Source organism: Triticum urartu, chromosome 5, assembly GCF_003073215.2.
Source record: "Triticum urartu cultivar G1812 chromosome 5, Tu2.1, whole genome shotgun sequence".
Lineage (NCBI taxonomy): Eukaryota > Viridiplantae > Streptophyta > Magnoliopsida > Poales > Poaceae > Triticum > Triticum urartu.
The window spans coordinates 448,741,954-448,769,451 of NC_053026.1; positions in this window are offsets into that span (position 1 = coordinate 448,741,954).

Sequence of the window (27,498 nt, forward strand, 5' to 3'; positions counted from 1 at the left end):
GGGTTTGATGTTCTATTACGGGCTAGATTTCCATGATCTAGCCCCGAACTCCTTTCTCCACATCTCGGCATTTATTGTCGTATGTGAGGCCTTCCTCCACATTAGCCCTCTATCGGTGTCAAAACCGGCGGATCTCAGGTAGGGGGTCCCGAACTGTGCGTCTAGGCCGGATGGTAACAGGAGACAAGGGACAATGTTTTACCCAGGTTTAGGCCCTCTTGATGGAGGTAAAACCCTATGTCCTGCTCGATTAATATTGATGATATGGGTAGTACAAGAGTAGATCTACCACGAGATCGGAGAGGCTAAACCCTAGAAGCTAGCCTATGGTATGATTGTCTGTTCGTCCTATGGACTAAAACCCTCCGGTTTATATAGACACTGGAGAGGGATAGGGTTACACAGAGTCGGTTACAATGGGAGGAGATCTACATATCTGTATTGCCAAGCTTACCTTCCACGCCAAGGAAAGTCCCATCCGGACACGGGACGAAGTCTTCAATCTTGTATCTTCATAGTCTAACAGTCTGGCCAAAGGATATAGTCCGGCTGTCCGGAGACCCCCTAATCCAAGACTCCCTCAGTAGCCCCTGAACCAGGCTTCAATGACGATGAGTCCGGCGTGCAGTATTGTCTTCGGCATTGCAAGGCGGGTTCCTCCTTCGAATACACCACGAAAGAATTTGAATACAAGGATAGTGTCCGACCCTGCAAAATAAGTTCCACATACCACCGTAGAGAGAATAATATTTTCACAAATCTAATTTGCTGACTTTTTTGGCAGCATGACGTTATGTCATGGCCCAGTGATTATTCGAACCATTTTTCTTCAACCAGCTCCACACATAACGCGAGGCGGTTTCTTGACACGTCTTGTCAAAGCAGAGATCGTGTTCCCCCAATTACGGGATTCTCATTAATATGGTCGTGGGTAACCCAACCGTGTCTAGGACTCCTAGATTATAGGCAAGTCCCAAACGGCTACGGAGAGGATGCTTGATATTCACCTTCTTTATAAAGGGACAAGGTTTTCGCTTTTTCCCTCTCGTGCTCAATCAAACCCCTCCCCCGCCTCGAGTTCTAACACCCAAAGCCCAGGTCAGGTGCTCCGGATCTTCAATCATGTCCGGATCCAGCCTTCAAGGCCGGTGGATGCCCTCCTCCGTCATGGAAGAGGATATCAAGAAGTTGAGGGAGGCCAGATACCTGACCGCCGACGTTTCGCATCGGCTGCCTGCTCGAGGGCAGGTCGTCCCCACTCCCGAACCCAACGAGAACGTCGTGTTCGTATCCCACTTCCTCCGAGGCCTAGGCCTCACTATGGATCCCTTCGTCAGGGGTTTGATGTTCTATTACGGACTAGATTTCCACGATCTAGCTCCGGACTCCTTTCTCCACATCTCGACATTTATTGTCGTGTGTGAGGCCTTCCTCCGCATTACCCCTCACTTCGGCCTGTGGCTCAAGACCTTTGAAGTGAAGCCGAAGATGATCGAGGGGAAACATGCAGCGTGCGGAGGCGCGTCAATAGGCAAGATGGCAGGAGCTCCGTGGCCGAAAGGTTCCTTCCCAGAGGTGTCCGAATGTCGGGACCCCGATTCCAAATCACATCGATCTAGCCGGTAACACCTCATATCACTTTCAAGCCTCACGCACGGTATCCCCACGGGTGTCGCCTTACTCTGGCCCAGGACCGTTTGCGCCTTTTGGCTCGCGTATATGATTGTGTCGCTAGCATCCATATGACAGAGAACCCGGGCTGACATGGCTAGTCGTGAACCCAAAGCGGCACTAACCTATGGGAACAGGCATACATGATTCACATCGAGCGTGTCGGTCAGCAGCGTGTGAATCCGGGCTGCAGCACTGGGCTAACAGGACTCCAGGGAACCCGGGCTGTAGCAGGCTAGGCAGGACTCCGGTTGTCACTGCGTGACATTTCCCCGAAGGGACAGACACAGGAACGAAGTGAAACACATGCCGGCCAGTCAAGTGTCCTGAGCAGTAGTGCTGGGCTAGCAGGACTCTGGTGAACCGGGCTGTAGCGGACTACTATGGCTCAAGGAAGCACTAGACTACATTTCCCCATAAGAGAGACGGCCAAGGATAAACAACTAGATTGTCGGATCCCACACATAGCAATACACGTCACACGTACGCATAACATGCAAGTATGTGTTGTACAACATGGCATCACAACATAACTCAAACTCATATAGATAAAGGCTCAGAAGAGCCACATAGCATAAATACAAACAGGGGTCACATGACCCATCATTCAGAGCATACAAGCAACGGAAGCATTACATGTCTGAGTACAGACAACTACAAAATGCCGAGAAGCCTGACTATCTACAAGACCACCCAAGGGTGCAAGATCGTAGCTGAGGTAACAAGCTACTCGTCAAAGTCCAAGCGGTACTACTAGTGAGACAGATATCTCACCTGCAAAACATAAATAAAGCAAACGTGAGTACAAAGGTACTCAGCAAGACTTACATCAGATCCTATCATATATGCATTTGTATCAAGAAGGTAATGTGGGGTTTAGTTGCAGCAAGCCAGCTTTGACTCAGTGGCTATCCTGTTCTACGACAACGAGAAACTTCTTTGAGATGAGGCAGCGCACACGAGTCCACTAATCTCCACATCAATACACTACTATGGATTCATCCTCGTCTCCCTACGAGAAGGCCATCCATAGCACTCACACTTGTCTTGAGCATTTTAAAGTATCCACTTTAAGTTGTCTATGTACCACGTAAGCATCCAAGAAGTCCATAACCGAGGACACGGCTATTCGAATAGATCATGATAACCCTGCAGGGGTGTACTTCATCACACACGTTCTCACCGCTTATCACCATATACCCGTCATGTATCTCGGCAACCTTCAAGCGGAAGCCTGGCGAGGGTGTCGGCCACGACCTAACTAACCACGCAAGACTCTAGTCCAGGTCTATCACCTATTCGGGTTCCATCCGCAAGGAGATCCGGCCGGGGTGTCGCTCACGGCCCCAAACGATGTGAGCAGGGTTCCCAAGCCCACCATCCGGGTGCCACTTGGTACACCGTGCCACCTGTGCCTAGTCTGTCCCGAGCCCACCCTGTCGGGTGCCACTCGGTAGAAAAATAGCACTACCTACAAACACCAGAAACTAGTTGCGACTCCTGGACAGAGATCAAGTTGATTAATAAGTCGAGAGAGCTTGGAGCACCCGGAGCCCAATGTGTGGTAGTAGCTAGTCATTGGACAACTTACACAGAACTCGGTTCTTAAGGACGGTCCCAATGAGACAACCCACCATGTACTCCTACATGGCCTCTCACCGCTACCTTTACCAAATCGTGTTCACACGCTTAACTCTTAGCATCAGAACATAGCATAACACTCCAATCCATTCCCAATGAATCAGACCTAACACAACTCTAAGCAATAGCAGGCAGGGCATGGTAGGAACACAACATGGCTCAATCAATTCCTACACATGCTAGTGGGTTTTACCTATTTACTGTGGACATGACAGGTCATGCAGAGGAATGGGTTCAACTACCGCATCATAAAGTAGCAGTTGAATCGTTGTTGTCCTAATGCAATAAATGAGAGCAGGAGCGAGAGAGTGGGATTGTATCAGAATGAACAAGGGGGGCTGCTTGCCTGGTAGATCAACAAGGGGCACTGCTCCTTAGACAGGTACTCTGGATCGGTCTCCGGAGCAGGACCTATCGAGAAGGAACGGTGTCGGCAATCAATACACAATCATATGCAACAATATGATGCATGAAGATGGCATCAATATGTGATGTTGTTTGAGGTGATGCATCTAGCATTTATTTGGTTGAAGTCCATTTGAACCAAAGGTTCAAATGCAACTCCAAAATAAGCCCTTAAATATGCCATAAGTGTGTTTTCATATATACAGTATGTATAGGTTGGTTTGTCATGCATGAAAATGGTACAGATGGATAGATTGAATTTTTCTGATCATTTTTCATATATAAATTATTTCAATCTAAGCTACGGTTGAATTTCTATGAATTTTTGAAGTTTTGAACATTTTCTGGAATTTCCTGATTTATTATAATTCCAGAAATCATTTATTGCATCAGCCTGAGGTCAGCACTGCGTCAGCAGTCAACGGAGCTGACCAGGTCAAACCTGACACGCGGGGTCCACCCGTCGGTGTTATAGTTAATTAACAGAGGTTAATTAATTTTTAAACTAATCCTAAACTAGAAATTAGCAGGGCCGGGCCCCACCTGTCAGTGTCACAAGGGGGGAGTTAGTTAGCGGGGTTGACCCAGTCAATCCCGCCGGCGTTTAGCCGCCGGCGAGGCCGAACACGGCGGAGGGGCTCGGGATCGCGTCTCCAGCGACCAAATGGGCCGCGGAGACCATCCCCGAGGAGCTGGTGCTCGCGCGCATCCAGTGGAGCAGTCGGGAGGCTGCGGGGACGGCGGAGCTCGCCGGAGCGATGCTCGTGGCGGCGGACGGTGTTCGGGCGCGAGCGTAATCAGCCTGCGGGGCACGGGGAGGCAGGGGAGAAGGGGGGGTTCAACGGCGGGGCTCACAGCGAATCCAACGGCGTCGTCGGCGAGCTCGGGGAAGGCTTGGGGCAGCCGGAGCAATGACGGCGATCTCGTCGGCCGAAGCTTGAAGACGACGGCGATGGCGATGCTCCAGGGCTTCCCGAGGCATGTGGCTCGACGGAGAGGTAGCAGGTGACGGCGCGAGCTCGTGGACTCGAAGGAGGGGCGAGGGGACGGCGGGGAGCGCGTCAACAGCGAGCGGCGGCGACGGCTTGTTCGGTGATGCTCGCGAGAGAGAACCAGGGGAGGAGGAAGAGCGAGGGAGAGGGAGAGAGGTGCGGGGCATCGTGGCGACATCCAGGGAGACCAGAGCGACGAGGAGAGGAAGCAGGAGGTGGCGGGGAGACGTGGCCACGGCCGGCTGCGTGGCCGCGCGCGCTGGCGCGTGCCCCTGTCCTTCTGTCGTCGCCAGGAGGACGATGGTTGGCGGTTGGGACAGTGGGCCGCACCACTGGGCCGGCTGAGGCGCCAGGTAAGCTTTCTGTTTTTGTTTTTAGTTACTGTTTTCTATTTGTTTCAATTTGTTTTGATTCAGTTCAAGCACTAAATCATTTTTGTTTCTTCTGATAATTTTTGCAGGGACTGAAAGAAATATTCTAAAGCCCCTCACAAAATAACAGAATTATTGAAGCATTAAATATATTTATAACATATATTTGCTCCAACTCAAATAAAATATGAATTAAATCAAAAATCCATAAATGGCCAAGAAATATGCTCATCATTTTTGGCAGGGGTTTTCACCTTTATCATAAATCATGAACATTTTCAAAGGGCATTTTGGGGTCTTTGAAAAGATTTAAGTTTGAACCTGGTTGAATTTCATTACTGATAGGGTTTATTATCCCCTATTTCAAGTTTAACTGAAATTTAAACATGATGCAAACATGAAGAGCTAGCCTAGGTCATACCAGAAATAGGGATGTGACACCAAATTATGGCAACGGGAGTGGTTTTACGTCATGGCTCCCAGAAGTGCCAAGTGGGCGGCTGCCCCCGCTTTCCGCTCGGTCCCCCCACCACAACTGATGTAATGGATTAGCAGAGGTCTGAGTTGGGGTCCAGTCAAGGATGTGCCTATACTACAAAGCCGCATTCAAGATCTCTTCAAGGGAGATTTTAATTTGGTTGTGGTAATGCAAGTTATGCTGGTTCGTCGAGTCCAGCTTTGCAAACACAGGCCCCTTCGCTTGTGGGAGTTCAACCCAGAAGGACCGCGTGCCATTCAAAGTTTCCTCGGCCTGACGCACGAGGAGATGTACAAGTCATTCTTCGGACCTCAAATAGAGTGTCCGGATACTACCGAGGACGTGGGCCTGAGCAGTAACCGCGTCGCCGAACAAGTAAGAAATCCTCTAGCCGAACACACCGTCTTTTATTCATCATGAAGTTATTTCTGAGAGGTCGCTCTTTGACCAGGATTGGCTAGCAAAGGCGAAGATGATTTGGTGTTCGGCCCCCCTCCCTGATGGTTTGGAAAATCCGGTATTGGAAAAGATGCTCGAGTTCGCACCTTGCCCGGAGCCCTCAAAGGAAGATACAGGGGGTTATAATATGGGCGGAAGCGGGCCCCCATCACTGCCAGTTCCAACCGAGGGAATGAGCACCTCCATAAAGGAGGATAACCGGGGGAGGAAGAGGACTGCTTCCAAGGATCTGGAAGCCGAGGCCTCCAAACGGGAGAAGAAGTCTCCAACAGAGGGTCCTGCCTCGGGGGGTGCTCTTGCCGCACAAAGTCCGCGGGGGGATCAGCCCTCCAACGAGTCGTAAGTTATCCAAAAAAATACTTTAATAGTGAAGGTATACTATCTTTCTTCTAAGAAAATAACCACCGCATATATCTTTGTAGTTCGGGTCTTAGCCCTTCTCAGCTGAGCTCGTCTTCGGGCGATCTTCTTCCGGAGATGATGGAGAGAGAAACGCCTCCCCCGGACTCCTCCACTCAAGAAGCGGGCGACCCTGAAGTGTCGTCACGGAGGGCCTCTCCGGAACCGGTGAGGCTAGAAGATAATCCCATAGACCCCCAAAGTCCCGAGCATCCGGCTCTCGAAGAGAGCAAACAAAAGAGTCCGGTACCATCTAGTATGCGGTCGGACGTTCTGAGGGAGTTGTTGGGGCGAGCGGCCATCTCAGAAGAACACCGTACGCTGATGGGTACGGTGATGGAAAGAATTTCGTCCGCCGAAAGCGGATTACATGAAGCCTTTATGAGTCTACTGACAGGCTTTGAGGTACGTGAGATAATATGTGATAGTACCGCACATGTTAGGTGTGCCCTGTGTAGATAGTAGCCCCTGAGACTCTGGTTGTCGTCGAGAACGGCGGCGAACAGAGGATCATAGTCCCAGGCAATAACCAGACTGCCTTTATGTGCAGGTGGTGGAAGCTCCGGTGGCTAGCCGGACTAGTGAGTTTGCCGAATTAAAACGGCAACTGGATGCAGCAGACGCCGACATCGAGCTTGTTAACAAGCGGCTTAACGAATCACAGGGTAAGTAATGTGTTCTGGTGAATGTCGCACAATAAGAGCAGCATGATGCCAGTATCTTTAATATGTTGTGACTGCAGACGGAGCTGCCACCATGGAGACCCTTCGGGCGGAACCCGCCCGAGCCAAGGAACAAGCGAGGGTTAGTAATGCGGCTGCTTTGAAGGCGGCCGAAGAGTTAAGAGCCGAAAAGGATGCACATTGCGAGAGCAAAGATAAAATGGCCAAGATGGCTGTAAAGTTAAGAGACACTGCTGACCGTTGTCAGTTCCTTGAAGAAGAGAACCGAGTGAAGGCAGCGGACCTTGAGAAGGCCACTATGGCGACCAAAGATAGTCGCTCTGCTATGAGGGTGAAGAAGGAGGAGCTGCGTGAAGCCGGGGATATTGCGGCTGGGAAGCCCTTTCTGTTGTGGAGGAAGTTCGGAGATCCGCGGTATGCCCCTCTGGATCGGCTGTGGAGTTCGGCAGACGCATATATGGACTTGGCGGCGAGCGCTGTCGATGCGGTCGAATACTTCCAAGATCAATCAGATCGTGAAGTGGACAAGCTATTCTGGTCGCAATTCAACATTCCAGAGCATCCACTTCCCTTGACTGATCAGCTAGCCGAATGGGCCGAACTTAATAGGTTGTCCGGACTCGCCATGAGGTCTGTTGTAGATCATTTGTGGCCGGAGAAGCCGAAGCCGAACAGCTATTTCAGCTTAGTGCAGCAGTTCCTTGGTGTGGTGCCGCGCATCAACGCGATGAAGAGGTCGGCATGCATAGAAGGCTCGCAGATGGCCTTTGCCCGTGTCAAGGCATACTGGGCGGAGATGGATGCTACCACTGTTGCGGCGCAAGGTTCGGCCATAGGCCGAGTAGCTACCGAGCACTATTTTGAAGAGGTTCTTGAGGGTGCTCGTTTGATAGTCCCAGTGCTCGAAGAATATTATGTTTGAGTGACATGTATTCCCATTGTAAACACAATGTTTTTATGAAATATAGTAAGGCTGTATTTATACTTTTGCTAGAAAGTAATGTGATGCCTCATGTGCGGCCGTTTATGTATATATGTATATAACCTGAAAGATTGCAGTCGTTGGCTTCAACCTCCACGCATATAATGCGGAGGTGCTCGCAAAAAACGTGTGTTCACACTTAACCCAACATCTTGGTCCTATTAAGGAGGTGATAGCGCAGCGAACGAGGCAACCGGACTATAATGCTTTAACACTTTCACTTAGCCATAGGAGTTTGATAGTGGGGCTACTAGATAGCCCCTGGTGGCTCCGCACTCTCCCGATCTCGGGGTGCGTACATGTCTGGCCAGAAAATGACCCTTCGTTAAGGCGGAGGAATTCTAACATTCCGATAGGTCATCGAGTGGTTGACCAGTCTCATGCTATATCATGACAGTCAGTTTTCGGCTTTCTCTACTGAGGTGCTCGTCCGGATGAACCATGGCACAATCGCAGTAGTTCTCCTGGTGCTGCCTTAGCCGATAAAGCGGAACGTAAGGCACCAAAACAAGGAGCCGGGCAAACCCAACATTTGACCAAAGCCAATGATTCGGAGCTGATGCATATAAGGCCAAACTCGCGACGCCGAACACTCCCTAAGGTATTCGATCTTTATGGTATAAACCAGGCCTAAATAGTGCCGTTGTAAGAAGCCCCTTGTGTCTAGGTACGTGCATTATTCTGACGTAGCCACATGCCAAGACGTCAGCATCCTTCTCAATTGTACTGAGAATTCGAGGGATGTGTATCAACAAGAGACATTAAAAAAGGTTTACGAAGGGTCTTAATCTAGAAGGAATCCTTGGAGCGGGTCCCTGCTGCACGTCTGCGCCTGTGTCTCCGTTGTGTCGTATCCTGGACGGGTGTAGCATGATGATCATCTGTAAAAGAGAGGAACTTAGGTGAAAAAGTTGTCGTGCAAAAAGATAGTTTTTAAAGAAACCATGTATAACTAAAAATGAGTAGAAATTGCCACTTGTCTACGCGCGTTGAGCCCCTTGTATTTGTAATAGGGGTGTGGCCATCAATCCGGTACAAATTACATATAGCAGCGCCAGACTCGTCTAACCGCCTCCGTGGTCTTGACAACCTATCAAATGCTTTAGTTGGTGAGGCCGTTTTTAGTGTGCGGCTGCCAAGGCAGTCACATTCTCTTTGGCGCGCAAAGATCGCTTAATACTTCCGTTCACAGTAATGATGCCACGTGGACCGGGCATCTTGAGCGTCAGGGAAGCGTAATGTGGTATTGCATTAAAGAGAGCAAAAGCTTCGCGTCCAAGTAGTGCTTGATAACCGCATTGGAACGGAGCAATGTGGAAGGTTAAATGATCTCTACGGGAGTTATCGGGGAAGCCGAATATAACCTTTAGTAGCAGGGAGCCCGTGCAGTGAGCCCCTGGGCCTGGCGTTACTCCTTTAAAGGTAGTGTTGCTATGGCAAATTTTTGTTGGGTCTATCCCCATTTCGCGGATTGTATCCTGGTATATCAGGTTTAAACTGCTGCCACCGTCCATCAGGACTCGTGCAAAGTGGTACCAGTCAATTATTGGGTCTAATACTAGGGGAGCCCATCCTGCCCGCCGGATACTTGCTGAGTAATCACGATGGTCGAAAGTGACCGGTTGAGACGACCAGTGGCAGGGTTTCGTGGTGATAGGCCCTTGGGCATATTTATCTAGGAGGGCCGCTTTGCTTCCCTTGATCACGTGTAATACGTTGACTGTTTTGACTTCTGATGGAAACTTCTTTTGTTCCCTTTTGTTCCCCAGTGTCTTGCTTGAGAGGCTCATCCTCATCTTCGCTTGGTGTATCCTCCCCCTTGTGTACGGTGTTGAGCTTGCCGGACTACTTGAAGACCCAACATTCTCTGTGGGTATGATTAGCGGGTTTACCAGGGGTGCTATGGATCTGACATACTTGGTCCAGAATTTTGTTCAGGCTGGACAGTTCATCTCTGGCGCCTTTAGAGGGCGGCTTTTGCTGACCTGGCCGAGAGCTTTGGAATCCAGCGTTTACCGCCATGCTCTTCGGGCTGTCTTCTTTATACCGACGCTTATTATTTTTGCTGCGTCATGATTTCCCGTTTTCATCTCTAACTTTGGATGTGATTGGGTCGCTCATGCTGCATCTGGCTAGCCAGTTGTCCTCACTCGAGCAAAAGCGGGTCATGAGGCTTGTTAATGCTGCCATTGTTCTCGACTTTTCTTGGCCGAGGTGTCTGGCAAGCCATTCGTCGCGGACGCTATGCTTAAAAGCTGCCAAGGCTTCGGCGTCCGGACAGTCAACTATTTGGTTCTTCTTAGTAAGAAACCTGTTCCAAAGCTTTCGGGCTGACTCTCCGGGCTGCTGAGTTATATGACTCAAATCGTCTGCATCTGGGGGTCGGACATAAGTCCCTTGAAAATTTTCCCGAAAAGCGTCTTCGAGCTCTTCCTAGCTTCCAATGGAGTTTTTGGGGAGGCTTTTAAGCCAGTGCCGAGCTGGCCCTTTGAGCTTGAGGGGTAAGTACTTGATGGTGTGGCGATCATCTCCTCGAGCCATGTGGATATGGAGGATATAGTCCTCAATCCAGACCCCAGGGTCTGTTGTTCCGTCGTAAGCCTCTATGTTTACGGGTTTGAATCCCTCTGGAAATTCATGATCCAGCACCTCATCGGTGAAACATAGGGGGTGTGCGGCACCCCTGTATCTGGGTGTACCGCGTTGTTCTGATGTTTGTTGTGTTACATCATATGCTAGGGTGCGCTTGTGTGGTCCATAGATGGATCTGGTTGCGTCGTCCTTTTGGTGCGAGCCCTCGCGTGGATCGCGTATTGGCTTGTGAGTGGCGTTGTTTGCCGCTTTATGTTGGCCGTGAGGTCGTCTATCAGGCCAAGTGGCCGTTTTGATTTTTGGTTGTGGGGGATCTAGGGCCTCCTCATCGAATTCGGTTAGCAACTTCCGCTTCGGGTAGCCCTTGGTGGGGCTATTACCACCATACTTCGCTGCTGTGTTGAGTACTTTACTCCATCTGATTTGGAGTGTGTCCTGCGCAGCCTTGAGCCTTTGCTTCTGCTTTTTCAGACTCCTCGCGGTGGCAACAAGCCTTTGACGGGCATTCTGCTGCTCTGGGTGCCTGTCCGGCGTTATGTCATCCAGACTATTATCTTTGATAGAATCGGTTTGTTCGGTTTGATTCTTCGTATTGCCGTGGTCCGGAAGTGGTTCGCCCTGCTCCAACGCTGGGTCTGTATGATCGTTATTTCTGCCAAGGCGGGATTTGGGGCGGCGCTTACGCCGCCGCTTTGACTGATTCTCGAGGGGACAAGCCTTCGTTGCGTCCTTCTGTTCCTCGTCGTCGTCTTCTTTTGGTGTGTCCACCATGTATACGTCATATGATGAGGTGGACGTCCAGTGCCCTGTGGGCGGTGGTTCCTCTTCGCCTCCGGCATCGTCGTCCATACCATCGATGTCTTCGGAGTCAAAGTCGAGCATGTCGGTTGAGTCATCGACAGTGGCTGCTAAGTGGTTGGTGGGTGGGCCTCGAATTTCTTCGTCGTCCGCATCCCAGTCCTACCGGACATAGTTCGGCCAGGATCCTCCTGACAAGGAGAGAGACCTTAATAAGTTCAGTATGTCGCCAAAGGGCGAGTGCTGGAAAATATCCGCGGAGGTAAACTCCATGATCGGCGCCCAATCGGATTTGATAGGAACGCGCGCAGGCAGTTCGGAGTCCGTGGCCGGAGAAGGATCCAGCAATTTAACAACACGGCTCTCATGCAAGGCAAGTTCGATGTTCGGCTCGATTGCCGCTGAGGGTAAGGCCTCCGTGGCGGGGTCCATCCACCCATCCGCGGAAGGCGCAACTGGCTCCGAATTGAGGGTCGGAGCGGTTGCCGGTGCGATCTCCTTAACACTGTCCGATGGGAGAGCTAAGTCATGCTCATTGTGACCGCGTGGTGCACAAGGCAGAGGCTCGAATCCGTCGAAGATCAAATCTCCACGGATATCGGCCGTGTAGTTTACGCTTCCAAACCTGACCTGGTGGCCAGGGGCGTAACTTTCAATCTGCTCCAGATGGCCAAGCGAATTGGCCCGCAGTGCAAAGCCGCCGAGCATGAAGATCTGTCCGGGGAGAAAAGTCTCACCCTGGACCGCATCGCTATCAATGATAGTAGGAGCCATCAAGCCTAATGGCGACGACACAGAGGAACTCTCAATGAAAGCACCAATGTCGGTGTCAAAACCGGCGGATCTCGGGTAGGGGGTCCCGAACTGTGCGTCTAGGCCGGATGGTAACAGGAGACAAAGGACACAATGTTTTACCCAGGTTCGGGCCCTCTTGATGGAGGTAAAACCCTACGTCCTGCTTGATTAATATTGATGATATGGGTAGTACAAGAGTAGATCTACCACGAGATCGGAGAGGCTAAACCCTAGAAGCTAGCCTATGGTATGATTGTCTGTTCGTCCTATGGACTAAAACCCTTCGGTTTATATAGACACCGGAGAGGGCTAGGGTTACACAGAGTCGGTTACAATGGGAGGAGATCTACATATCCATATTGCCAAGCTTGCCTTCCACACCAAGGAAAGTCCCATCCGGACACGGGACGAAGTCTTCAATCTTGTATCTTCATAGTCTAACAGTCCGGCCAAAGGATATAGTCCGGCTGTCCGGAGACCCCCTAATCCAGGACTCCCTCACCCTCACTTCGGCCTGTGGCTCAAGACCTTTGACGTGAAGCCGAAGATGGTCGAGGGGCAGCACGTAGCGTGCGGAGGCACATTAATAAGTGAAATCGCTGGAGCTCCATGGCCAAAGGGTTCCTTTCCAGAGGTGTTCGGATTATGGCAGCAGGAGTGGTTTTACATCACAACTCCCAAAAGTGCCAAGTGGGTGGCCGCCCCTGCTTTCCGCTCGGGCCCTCCACCACAACTGATGTCATGGATTAGTAGAGGGCTGAGCTGGGGTCCAGCCAAGGACGTGCCTATACTGCAAAGCCGCATTCAAGATCTCTTCAACGGAGATTTCAGTCTGGTTACGGTGGTGCAAGTCATGCTGGTTCGTCGAGTCCAGCCTTGCAAACGCCGGCCCCTCCGCATGTGGGAGTTCAACCTAGAAGGGCCACGCACCATTCAGAATTTCCTTGGCCTGACACATGAGGAGATGTACAAATCATTCTTCGGACCCCAAATAGAGTGTCCGGATACTACCGAGGACGTGGGCCTGAGCAGCAACCGTACCGCCGACCAAGTAAGTAATCCTTTAGCCGAACACACCGTCTTTCATTTACCATGACGTCATTCTGAGAAATCGCTCTTTGACCAGGACTGGCTAACAAGGGCGAAGATGATTCGGTGTTCGGCCCCCCTTCCTGAGGGTTTGGAGAATCCGGTACTAGAAAAGATGCTTGAGCTAGCACCTTGCCCGGAGCCCTCAAAGGAAGATAAATGGGGGAATAAAGAGGGCGAAAGCGGGCCTCCACCGCTACCTATTCTGACTGAGGGAACGAGCGCCTCCGTGGGGGAGGATAACCAAGGGGAGAAATCTGACATTCTCTCACCCTGGGGAAGGAAGAGGACTACCTCTGAAGATCCGGAAACCAAGGTTTCCAAACGGGAGAAGAAATCTCCACCAGAGGGTCCTACCTTGGAGGGTGCTCTTGTGCACAAAGTCCGCGCGGGGATCTGCCCTCTAACGAGTTGTAAGTAATCAAAAAGTACTTTAATAGTGAAGATATACTACCTTACCTCTGAGGAAAATAACCGAAGCATTTATCTTGCAGTTCGGATCTTAGCCCTTCTCAGCAGAGCTTGTCTTCGGGGGATCTTCTTCCGAAGATGATGAAGAGTGAAACACCTCCCCCGGACTCCCCCGCTCAAGAAGTGGGCGACCTTGAAGTATCGTCACGAAGGGCCTCTCCGGATCCGGTGAGGCCAGAAGATAATCCTATAGTCACCCGAAGTCCCCAACGTCCGGCTCTTCAAGAGAGCAAACAAAAGAGTCCGGCACCGTCTGGTATGCTGTCGGACATACTGAGGGAGCTGTTGGAGCGAGCGGCCATCTCAGAAGAACACCGTATGTTGATGGGTACAGTGATGGAAAGAATTTCGTCCACCGAAAGCGGATTGCATGAAGCCTTTATGAGTCTACTGAAAGGCTTTGAGGTACGTGAAATGATATACTTTTTGATAGTACCGCACATTTTTAGGTGTGCCCTGTGTAGATAGTAGCCCCTCAGACTCTGGTTGTCGTCGAGAATGGCGGCGAACAGAGGATCGTAGTCCCAGGTAATAACCATACCGCTTTATGTGTAGGTGATGGGAGCTCCGGTGGCTGGCCGGACTAATGAGTTTGCCGAACTAAAGCGGCAACTGGATGCGGCAGATGCCGACATCGAGCTTGTTAACAAGCGGCTTGACGAGGCACAGGGTAAGTGATGTTTTCTGGTGAATGTCACATAGGAAGAGCAGCGTAACGCCAGTATCTTTAATATGTTGTGACTGCAGATGGAGCTGCCACCGTGGAGACCCTTTGGGCGGAACTTGCCCGAGCCAAGGAACAAGCAAGAATTAGTAATGCGGCCGCTTTAAAGGCGGCCGAAGAGTTAAGAGCCGAAAAGGATGCACATTGCGAGAGCAAAGATAAAATGTCCAAGATGGCTGTAAAGTTAAGAGACACTGCTGACCGTTGTCAGTTCCTTGAAGAAGAGAACCGAGTGAAGGCAACGGACCTCGAAAAGGCCACGATGGCGGCCAAAGACACCCGCTCTGCCATGAGGGCAAAGAAGGAAGAGCTGCGTGAAGCTGGTGATATTGTGGCTGGGAAGCCCTTTTTGCTGCGGAGGAAGTTCGGAGATCCGCGGTATGCCCCTATGGATCGGCTGTGGAGTTCGGCAGACGCATATCTGGATTTGACGGTGAGTGTTGTCGATGCGGCCGAATACTTCCGAGATCAAACGGATCGTGAAGTGGACAAGCTATTCTGGTCGTAGTTTAACGTTCCAGAGCATCCGCTTCCACTAACTGATCGGCTTGCCGAATGGGACGAACTCAATAGATTGTCCGGACTTGCCATGAGGTCTGTCGTAGATCATTTATGGCCAGAAAAGCCGAAGCCGGACAACTATTTCAGCTTAGTGCAGCAGTTCCTTGGTGCGGTGTCGCGTCTCAATGTGATGAAGAGGTCAGCGTGCATAGAAGGCTCGCGGATGGCCCTTGCCCGTGTCAAAGCATACTGAGCGGAGATGGATGCTACCACTGTTGCGGCGCAGGGTTCGGCCATAGGCCGAGTGGCTGCCGAGCACTATTTTGAAGAAGTTCTTGAGGGTGCTCATTTGATAGAGGCCCAGTGCTCGAAGAATATTATGTTTGAGTGACATGTATTCCCATTGTAAAAACAATGTTTTTATGAAATTTATCAAGGTTGTATTTATACTTTTACCCGAAAGTAATATGATGCCTCCTGTGCGGCCGTTTATGTATACATGTGTATAACCTGAAAGATTGCAGTCGTCGGCTTCAACCCCCACGAATATAATGCGGAGGTGTTCGCAAAAGACGCGTGTTCACACTTAACCCAACGTCTTGGCCCTATTAAGGAGGTGATAGCGCAGCGAACGAGGCAACCAGACTATAATGCTTTAACACTTTCACTTAGCCATAGGAGTTTGACGGTGGGGCTACTATATAGCCCCTGGTGGCTCCGCACTCTCCCGAATTCGGGGTGCGTACATGCCTGGCCGGGAAACGGCCCTTCGTGAAGGCGGAGGAATTCTAACATTCCGATAGGTCATCGAGTGGTTGACCAGTCTCACGCTATATCATGACAGTCAGTTTTCGGCTTTCTCTACTGAGGTGCTCGTCCGGATGAACCGCGGCACAATCGCAGTAGTTCTCCTGGTGCCGCCTTAGCCGATAGAGCGGAACGTAAGGCAGCAAAACACAGGAGCCAGGCAAACCCAACATTTAACCAAAGACATAATTCGGAGTTGATGCATATAAGGCCAAACTCGCGACGCCGAACACTCCCTAAGGTATTCGGTCTTTATGGTATAAACCGGGCCTAAACAGTGCCCTTTGTAAGAAGCCCCTGGTGTCCAGGTACGTGCATTATTCTGACGTGGCCACATGCCAAGATGCCAACATCCTTCTCAATAGCACTGAGAATCCGAGGGATGTGTATCAACAAGAGACAGTAAGAAAGGTTTACGCAGGGTCTTAATCTAAAAAGAATCCTTGGAACGGGTCCCTGCTACACGTCTACGCCTGTGTCTCCGTTGTGCCATATCCTGGACGGGTGTAGCACGAGGGTCATCTGTAAAAGAGAGGAACTTAGGTGAAAAGTTGTCGTGCAAAAAGGTAGGTTTAAAGAAACCATGTATAATTCAAGATGAGTAAAAATTTCCACTTGTCTGCGCGTGTTGAGCCCCTTGTATTTGTAATAGGGGTGTGGCCATCAAACCTGTATGAATTACATATAGCTGCTTCAGACTCGTCTAACCGTGTCCGTAGTCTTGACGACCTATCGAATGCTTTAGTTGGTGAGACCGTTTTAGTGTGCGGCTGCCGAGGCAGCCGCACTCTCTTCGGCGTGCAGGGATCGCTCAATATTTCCATTTACTGTAATATGCCACGTGGAGTGGGCATCTTAAGCGTGAGGGAAGTGTAATGCGGTATTGCATTAAAGTGAGCGAAAGCTTCACGTCCAAGTAGTGCTTGATAGCCACTTTGGAACGGAGCAATGTGGAAGGTTAAATTTTCTCTACGGAGGTTATCGGGGAAGCCGAATATAACCTCTAGTAGCAGGGAGCCCGTGCAATGAGCCCCTGGGCCTGGCGTTACTCCTTTAAAGGTAGTATTGTTGTGGAAAATTTTCGTTGGGTCTATCCCCATTTTGCGGATTGTGTCCTAATATATCAGGTTTAGACTGCTGCCACCGTCCATCAGGACTCGTGTGAAATGGTATCCGTCAATTATTGGGTCTAATACCAAGGCAGCCCATCCTGCATGCTGGATACTTGCAGAGTAATCCCGATGGTCAAAAGTGATCGGTTGAGACGACCAGTGGCAGGACACCGCGGTGATAGGCCCTTGGGCATATTTCTCTGGGAGTGCCGCTTTGTTTCTCCCCTTGATCACGTGTAACACGTTCACTGTTTTGACTTCTGGTGGAAATTTCTTTTGTTCCCCAGTGTCTTGCTTGAGAGGCTCATCCTCGTCCTCGCTTGGTGTATCCTCCCCCTTGTGTACGGCGTTGAGCTTGCCGGACTGCTTGAAGACCCAACATTCTCTGTGGGTATGATTTGCAGGTTTATCGGGGGTGCTATGGATCTGACATATTTGGTTCAGAATTTTGTTTAGGCTGGACAATTCATCTCTGGCGCCTTTAGAGGGCGGCTTTGCTGACCTGGCCGAGAACTTCTGAATCCGGCGTTTACCGCCGTGCTCTTCGGGTTGTCTTCTTTATTCCGGCGCTTATTATTTTTGCTGCGCCGTGATTTCCCGTTTCCATCTCTAACTTCGGATGTACTGGGGTCGCTGGTGCTGCATCTGGCTGGCCAGCTATCCTCACCCGCACAAAAGCGGGTCATGAGGCTTGTTAATGCTGCCATTGTTCTCGGCTTTTCTTGGCCGAGGTGTCTGGCCAGCCATTCGTCGTGGATGCTATGCTTAAAAGCTGCCAAGGCTTCGGCGTCCGGACAGTCGACTATTTGGTTCTTTTTAGTAAGAAAACTGTTCCAAAGCTTTCGGGCTGACTCTCCGGGCTGTTGAGTTATATGACTCAAATCGTCCGCGTCCGGAGGTCAGACATAAGTCCCTTGAAAATTTGCCCGAAAAGCGTCTTCGAGCTCTTCCCAGCTTCCAATGGTGCTTTCGGGGAGGCTTTTAAGCCAGTGCCGAGCTGGCCCTTTGAGTTTGAGGGTACATACTTAATGGCGTGGAGATCATCTCCTCGAGCCATATGGATATGGAGGATATAGTCCTCAATCCAGACCCCAGGGTCTGTTGTTCCATCGTATGCCTCTATGTTTACGGGTTTGAATCCCTCTGGAAATTCATGGTCCAGCACCTCATCGGTGAAACATAGGGGGTGTGCGGCACCCCTGTATCTGGGTGTACCGCGTGGTTCGGATGTTTGTTGTGTTGCATCGTATGCTGGAGCACACTTGCGTGGTCCATAGATGGATCTGGTTGCGCCGTCCTTTTGATGTGAGCCCTCGCGTGGATCGCGTATTGGCTTATGTGCGGCGTTGTTTGCCGCTCTATGTTGGCCGTGATGTCGTCTATCCGGCCAGATGGTCGTTTTAATTTTTGGTTGCGGGGGATCTAAGGCCTCCTCATCGAATTCAGGTAGCAACTTCCGCTTCAGGTAGCTCTTGGTGTGGCGATTATCGCCGTACTTCGCTGCTGAGTTGAGTACTTTACTCCATCTGATTCGGAGTGTGTCTTTGGCAGCCTTGAGCCTTTGCTTCTTCTTTTTTAGACTCCTCGCGGTGGCAATAAGCCTTTGATGGGCATTATGTTGCTCCGGGTGTCTGTCTGGTGTGATGTCGTTCGGACTATTATCTTTGACAGAGTCGGGTTGTTCGGTTTGATTCTCCGTGTTGCCGTGGTCCGGTGATGGTTCACCCTGCTCTAACGCTGGGTCTATATGATCGTTGTTTCTGCCGAGGCATGATTTGGAGTGGCGCTTATGCCGCTGCTTTGACTGCTTCTCGAGGGGACAACCCTTCGTTGCATCCTTCCGTTCCTCGTCGTCGTCTTTTGGTGTGTCCACCATGTATATGTCATGTGATGAAGTGGGCGTCCAGTGCCCTGTCGGCAGTGGTTCCTCTTCATCTCTTGCATCGTCGTCCATACCGTCGATGTCTTCGGAGTCGGAGTCGAGCATGTCGGTTAAGTCATCGACAGTGGCTACTAAGTGGGTGGTGGGTGGGCGGCGAATTTCTTCGTCATCCGCATCCCAATCCTGCCGGACATAGTTCGGCCAGGACTCTCCTGACAAGGAGAGAGACTTTAATGAGTCCAGTATGTCGATGAAGGGCGAGTGCTGAAAGATATCCGCGGAGGTAAACTCCATGATCGGTGCCTGACCGGATTCGATAGGAACGGGCGCAGGCGGTTCGGAGTCCGTGGCCGGAGAAGTATCTGGTAGTTTGACAACACGGCTCTCGTGAAGGGTAAGATCGATATTCGGCTTGATCGTCGTTGGAGATGCGGCCTCTGTGGCGGGGTCTATCCACCCGTCCATGGACGGCGCAACTGGCTCCGAATTGAGGGTCGGAGCGGCTGCCCTGTGCGATCTCCTGAACACTTTCTGATGGTTGAGCTAAATCGTACTCATCGTGACCGCGTGATGCACAACGCAGAGGCTCGAATCCGTCAAATATCAAGTCTCCGCGGATATCGGCCGTGTAGTTTAAGCTTCCAAACCTGACCTGGTGGCTAGGGGCGTAACTTTCGATCTGCTCCAGATGGCCAAGCGAGTTGGCCCGCAGTGCGAAGCCGCCGAATACAAAAATCTGTTCGAGGAGAAAAGTCTCACCCTGGACTGCATCGCTAACGATGACCGAAGGAGCCATCAAGCCTAACGGCGGCGACACAGAGGAACCCTCAATGAAAGCACCAATGTCGGTGTCAAAACCGGCGGATCTCGGGTAGGGGGTCCCGAATTGTGCGTCTAAGGCGGATGGTAACAGGAGGCAGGGAACACGATGTTTTATCCAGGTTCGGGCCCTCTTGATGGAGGTAAAACCCTATGTCCTGCTTGATTAATATTGATGATATGGGTAGTACAAGAGTAGATCTACCACGAGATCAGAGAGGCTAAACCCTAGAAGCTAGCCTATGGTATGATTGTCTGTTATTGTTCTGTCCTACGGACTAAAACCCTCCGGTTTATATAGACACCGGAGAGGGTTAGGGTTACACAAGGTCGGTTACAAAGGAGGAGATATCCATATCCGTACTGCCTAGCTTGCCTTCCACGCCAAGTAGAGTCCCATTCGGACATGAGACGAAGTCTTCAATCTTGTATCTTCATAGTCCAACAGTCCGGCCAAAGGATATAATCCGGCTGTCCGGAGACCCCCTAATCCAGGACTCCCTCAGAGGCCCTCGAACCGAGCTGACATATTGAGGACGGCGTTGCGGTAAGCCGCCATTTTTGGGTCCTTGGCGTCAAAGTCCCCATTTATTTGAGATATTGTGAGGTTCGAATCCCCCCGCACCTCTAGGCGTTGAATGCCCATGAGGACTGCCATCCGAAGACCAAGCAACAGGGCCTCATATTCTGCAGCATTGTTGGAGTCTGTGTATAATATTTGGAGTATGTATTGGACTGTATCTCCAGTGGGGGATGTCAGGACGACGCCTGCCCCCAGACCAGCCAGCATCTTAGAGCCGTCAAAGTGCATGATCTAATTGGAGTACGTGTCATACTCTTTAGGGAGTTCGGTTCTGTCCATTCGGCGATGAAATCAGCCAGTACTTGCGACTTAATGGCTCGCCATGGTTTATATGTTATGTCGAACGGGAGGAGCTCGATAGCCCATTTAGCAATCCGGCCCGTGGCATCACGGTTATTTATTATGTTGTTGAGTGGTACTTCAGAGGCCACGGCAATTGAACACTCTTGAAAGTAGTGTCGTAGTTTCTGGGATGCCATGAAGACCACGTATGCTATCTTTTGATAATGTGGGTACCGTGATTTGCATGGAGTGAGGACGGTGGATACGTAGTATACCGGCTTTTGAAGTGGGAACTTATGTCCGTCCATCTCTCGTTCGACGACCAGCACTACGCTTACGACTTGGTGTGTTGCCGCTATATATAACAGCATTGGTTCGCCAACATTTGGCGCGGCCAAGATTGGGTTGGTTTACAATATGGATTTTCTTTCTTCCAATCCGGCCGTGGCCGCATCCGTCCACTCGAAGTGTTCGGTGCGTCGAAGAAGGCGATAAAGAGGTAGTGCCTTTTCTCCTAATTGGGAGATAAAGCGGCTTAAGGCAGCCGCGCATCCAGTTAACTTCTGGATTTGCTTGAGGTCTATTGGGATAGCCAAGTGTGACAAAGCTCGGATTTTAGCTGGATTTGCTTCAATTCCTCTATTGGAGATGATGAAGCCCAAGAGCTTTCCAGCGGGCACGCCAAAAACGCATTTTTCTGGATTGAGCTTGATGTCATATGTTCGGAGATTGTTGAATGTGAGCCTCAAGTCGTTTATTAAGGATTCGACGTGTCTTGTTTTAATGACCACATCGTCTATGTATGCATCTACTGTTTTGCCAATTTGTGTTTCCAGGCATGTCTGACTCATGCGTTGATAGGTTGCACCGGCACTTTTGAGCCCGAAAGGCATGGTGTTAAAACAGAAGGGGCCATATGGAGTGATGAGTGCCATTGCGGCTTGATCGGGCTCCGCCATCTTAATTTGATGGTATCCAGAGTATGCGTCGAGGAAGCACAATGAGTCGTGTCCTGCGGTAGCGTCGATAATTTGATCGATGCGGGGGAGGGGGAAGGGATCCTTGGGGCAAGCCTTGTTAAGGTCCTTGAAATCGACACATAGGCGCCTGGATTTGTCCTTCTTTGGTACCATCACCAGGTTTCCTAGCCAATCCGGATGTTTTATTTCTCTAATGAATCCGACCTCGAGTAACTTGGCTAGCTCTTCTCCCATGGCTTGTCGCTTAGGCTCAGAGAAACGCCAAAGAGTCTGCTTGACCGGCTTGAACCCCTTTAGAATGTTAAGGCTATGCTCGGCCAGCCTGCGTGGGATTCCTGGCATGTCTGAAGGATGCCAGGCGAAGATGTCCCAATTCTCGCATAAGAACTCCCGCAGTGTGGTGTCTGTTGTGGGGTTCAGCTGTGCCCTGATACGTCTTCGTCGTATCTATAATTTTTGATTGTTCCATGCCAATATTCTACAACTTTCATATACTTTTGGCAACTTTTTATATTATTTTTGGGACTAACATATTGATCTAGTGCCCAGTGCTAGTTCTTATCTGTTGCATGTTTTATGTTTCGCAGAATACCCATATCAAACGGAGTCCAAACGGGGTAAAAACGGACGGAGCCTATTTTTGGAATATTTGGAAAATCTGGGAGAAAGGTCAACGCGAAACGGTGTCCGAGGTGGGCACGAGGCAGGGGGCGCCCCACCCCCCTGGGTGTGCCCCTGACCCTCGTGGTCCACCCGTAAGGTGGTTGATGCCCTTCTTCGGCCACAAGAAAGCTATTTTTTGGTAAAAAAAATCACGACGAAGGTTTCGGTCCAATCTCGGAGGGGCTCTCGCCTCTCCCATGCCATGGAGGCCAAGGACCAGAGGGGAAACCCTTCTCCCATCTAGGGAGGAGGTCAAGGAAGAAGAAGACGAAGGGGCCCCCTCTCCCCTTCTCTTCCGGTGGCGCCGGAACGCTGCCGTGACCATCATCTGTTGGGGAACGTAGTAATTTCAAAAAAATTCCTACGCACACGCAAGATCATGGTGATGCATAGCAACGAGAGGGGAGAGTGTTGTCTACGTACCCTCGTAGACCGAAGCGGAAGCGTTGACGCAACGTAGAGGAAGTAGTCGTACGTCTTCCCGGTCCAACCGATCCAAGCACCGTTACTCCGGCACCTCCGAGTTCTTGACACACGTACAGCTCGATGACGCACCCCGGGCTCCGATCCAGCAAAGCTTCGGGGAGGAGTTTCGTCAGCACGACGGCGTGGTGACGATCTTGATGTTCAACGTCGCAGGGCTTCGCCTAAGCACCGCTACAATATGATCGAGGTGTAATATCGTGGAGGGGGGCACCGCACACGGCTAAGGAACGATCACGAAGATCAACTTGTGTGTTCTAGGGTGCCCCCCTGCCCCCGTATATAAAGGAGCAAAGGGGAGGCCGGCCGGCCCTTGGGCGCGCCAAGGAGAGAGGGGAGTCCTTCTCCTAGTGGGAGTAGGACTCCCCTTTCCTAGTCCAACTAGGAATAGGGAGGGGGAAGGAAAGAGAGGGAGAGGGAGAGGGAAAGGGGGGCCACGCCCCCCCCCTCCTAGTCCTATTCGGACTCCCCATGAGGGGGGGGCGCCACCTCCTGGGCTGCTGCCCCTCTCTCTCCCCTCAGGCCCAATAAGGCCCATTACTTCCCCGGGGGGTTCCGGTAACCCCTCCGGCACTCCGGTTTTATCCGAAATCACCCGGAACAATTCCGGTGTCCGAATATAGTCGTCCAATATATCGATCTTTATGTCTCGACCATTTCGAGACTCCTCGTCATGTCCGTGATCACATCCGGGACTCCGAACAACCTTCGGTACATCAAAATACATAAACTCATAATGAAACTGTCATCGTAACTTAAGCATGCGGACCCTACGGTTCGAGAACAATGTAGACATGACCGAGACACGTCTCCGGTCAATAACCAATAGCGGGACTGGATGCCCATATTGGCTCCTACATATTCTACGAAGATCTTTATCGGTCAGACCGCATAACAACATACGTTGTTCCCTTTGTCATCGGTATGTTACTTGCCCGAGATTCGATCGTCGGTATCCAATACCTAGTTCAATCTCGTTACCGGCAAGTCTCTTTACTCGTTTCCGTAATAGACAACCATATGGCTCCTGCCAGTTGCCGATAACTTGGTTACAAAACATGATCATCTCATACAATAAAATTCAGCATCATGTCTTGACCATATCACATCACAACATGCCCTGCAAAAACAAGTTAGACGTCCTCTACTTTGTTGTTGCAAGTTTTACGTGGCTGCTACGGGCTTAAGCAAGAACCAATCTTACCTACGCATCAAAACCACAACGATAGTTTGTCAAGTTGGTGCTGTTTTAACCTTCGCAAGGACCGGGCGTAGCCACACTCAGTTCAACTAAAGTTGGAGAAACTGTCACCCGCAAGCCACCTATGTGCAAAGCACGTCGGGAGAACCGGTCTCGCGTAAGCGTACGCGTAATGTCGGTCCGGGCCACTTCGTCCAACAATACCGCCAAACCAAAGTATGACATGCTGGTAAGCAGTATGACTTATATCGCCCACAACTCACTTGTGTTCTACTCATGCATATAACATCAACACATAAAACCTAGGCTCTGATACCAGTGTTGGGGAACGTAGTAATTTCAAAAAAATTCCTACGCACACGCAAGATCATGGTGATGCATAGCAACGAGAGGGGAGAGTGTTGTCTACGTACCCTCGTAGACCGAAGCGGAAGCGTTGACGCAACGTAGAGGAAGTAGTCGTACGTCTTCCCGGTCCAACCGATCCAAGCACCGTTACTCCGGCACCTCCGAGTTCTTGACACATGTACAGCTCGATGACACACCCCGGGCTCCGATCCAGCAAAGCTTCGGGGAGGAGTTTCGTCAGCACGACGGCGTGGTGACGATCTTGATGTTCAATTGTCGCAGGGCTTCGCCTAAGCACCACTACAATATGATCGAGGTGTAATATCGTGGAGGGGCACCGCACACGGCTAAGGAACGATCACGAAAATCAACTTGTGTGTTCTAGGGTGCCCCCTGCCCCCGTATATAAAGGAGCAAGGGGGAGGCTGGCCGACCCTTGGGTGCGCCAAGGAGAGAGGGGGGAGTCCTTCTCCTAGTGGGAGTAGGACTCCCCTTTCCTAGTCCAACTAGGAATAGGGAGGGGGAAGGAAAGAGAGGGAGAGGGAGAGGGAAAGAGGGGCCGCGCCCCCCCTCCTAGTCCTATTCAGACTCCCCATGAGGGGGGGCGCCACCTCCTGGGCTGCTGCCCTCTCTCTCCCCTCAGGCCCAATAAGGCCCATTACTTCCCCGGGGGGTTCCGGTAACCCCTCCGGCACTCCGGTTTTATCCGAGATCACCCGGAACAATTCCGGTGTCCGAATATAGTCATCCAATATATTGATCTTTATGTCTCGACCATTTCGAGACTCCTCGTCATGTCCATGATCACATCCGGGACTCCGAACAACCTTCGGTACATCAAAATACATAAACTCATAATGAAACTGTCATCGTAACTTTAAGCGTGCGGACCCTACGGTTCGAGAACAATGTAGACATGACCGAGACACGTCTCCGGTCAATAACCAATAGCGGGACCTAGATGACCATATTGGCTCCTACATATTCTACGAAGATCTTTATCGGTCAGACCGCATAACTACATATGTTTTTCCCTTTGTCATCGGTATGTTACTTGCCCGAGATTCGATCGTCGGTATCCAATACCTAGTTCAATCTCGTTACCGGCAAGTCTCTTTACTCGTTCCGTAATACATCATCTCACAACTAACACATTAGTTGCAATGCTTGCAAGGCTTATGTGATGTGTATTACAGAGAGGGCCCAGAGATACCTCTCCGTCAAACGGAGTGACAAATCCTAATCTCGAAATACGCCAACCCAACATGTACCTTTGGAGACACCTGTAGAGCTCCTTTATAATCACCCAGTTACGTTGTGACGTTTGGTAGCACACAAAGTGTTCCTCCGGTAAACGGGAGTTGCATAATCTCATAGTCATAGGAACATGTATAAGTCATAAAGAAAGCAATAGCAACATACTAAACGATCGGGTGCTAAGCTAATGGAATGGGTCATGTCAATCAGATCATTCAACTAATGATGTGATCCCGTTAATCAAATAACAACTCTTTGTCTATGGTTAGGAAACACAACCATCTTTGATTAACGAGCTAGTCAAGTAGAGGCATACTAGTGACACTTTGTTTGTCTATGTATTCACACATGTATTATGTTTCCAGTTAATACAATTCTAGCATGAATAATAAACATTTATCATGATATAAGGAAATAAATAATAACTTTATTATTGCCTCTAGGGCATATTTCCTTCAGTCTCCCACTTGCACTAGAGTCAATAATCTAGATTACACAGTAATGATTCTAACACCCATGGAGCCTTGGTGCTGATCATGTTTTGCTCGTGGAAGAGGCTTAGTCAACGGGTCTGCTATATTCAGATCCGTATGTATCTTGCAAATCTCTATGTCTCCCACCTGGACTAGATCCCAGATGGAATTGAAGCGTCTCTTGATGTGCTTGGTTCTTTTGTGAAATCTGGATTCCTTTGCCAAGGCAATTGCACCAGTATTGTCACAAAAGATTTTCATTGAACCCGATGCACTAGGTATGACACCTAGATCGGATATGAACTCCTTCATCCAGACTCCTTCGTTTGCTGCTTCCGAAGCAGCTATGTACTCCGCTTCACATGTAGATCCCGCCACGACGCTTTGTTTAGAACTGCACCAACTGACAGCTCCACCGTTTAATGTAAACACGTATCCGGTTTACGATTTAGAATCGTCCGGATCAGTGTCAAAGCTTGCATCAACATAACCGTTTACAATGAGCTCTTTGTCACCTCCATATATTAGAAACATATCCTTAGTCCTTTTCAGGTACTTCAGGATGTTCATGACCGCTGTCCAGTGATCCACTCTGGATTACTTTGGTACCTCCCTGCTAAACTTATAGCAAGGCACACATCAGGTCTGGTACACAGCATTGCATACATCATAGAGCCTATGGCTGAAGCATAGGGAACATCTTTCATTTTCTCTCTATCTTCTGCAGTGGTCGGGCATTGAGTCTGACTCAACTTCACACCTTGTAACACAGGCAAGAATCCTTTCTTTGCTTGATCCATTTTGAACTTCTTCAAAATCTTGTCAAGGTATGTGCTTTGTGAAAGTCCAATTAAGCGTCTTGATCTATCTCTATAGATCTTTATGCCTAATATGTAAGCAGCTTCACCGAGGTCTTTCATTGAAAAACTCTTATTCAAGTATCCCTTTATGCTATCCAGAAATTCTATATCATTTCCAATCAGTAATATGTCATCCACATATAATATCAGAAATGCTATAGAGCTCCCACTCACTTTCTTGTAAATACAGGCTTCTCCGAAAGTCTGTATAAACCCAAATGCTTTGATCACACTATCAAAGCGTTTATTCCAACTTCGAGAGGCTTGCACCAGTCCATAAATGGATTGCTGGAGCTTGCACACTTTGTTAGCTCCCTTTGGATCGACAAAACCTTCCGGTTGCATCATATACAACTCTTCTTCCAGAAATCCATTCAGGAATGCAGTTTTGACATCCATCTGCCAAATTTCATGATCATAAAATGCGGCAATTGCTAACATGATTCGGACAGACTTAAGCATCGCTACGGGTGAGAAGGTCTCATCGTAGTCAACCCCTTGAACTTGTCGAAAACCTTTTGCGACAAGTCGAGCTTTGTAGACAGTAATATTACCGTCAGCGTCAGTCTTCTTCTTGAAGATCCATTTATTCTCAATTGCTTGCCGATCATCGGGCAAGTCAACCAAAGTCCATACTTTGTTCTCATACATGGATCCCATCTCAGATTTCATGGCTTCAAGCCATTTTGCGGAATCT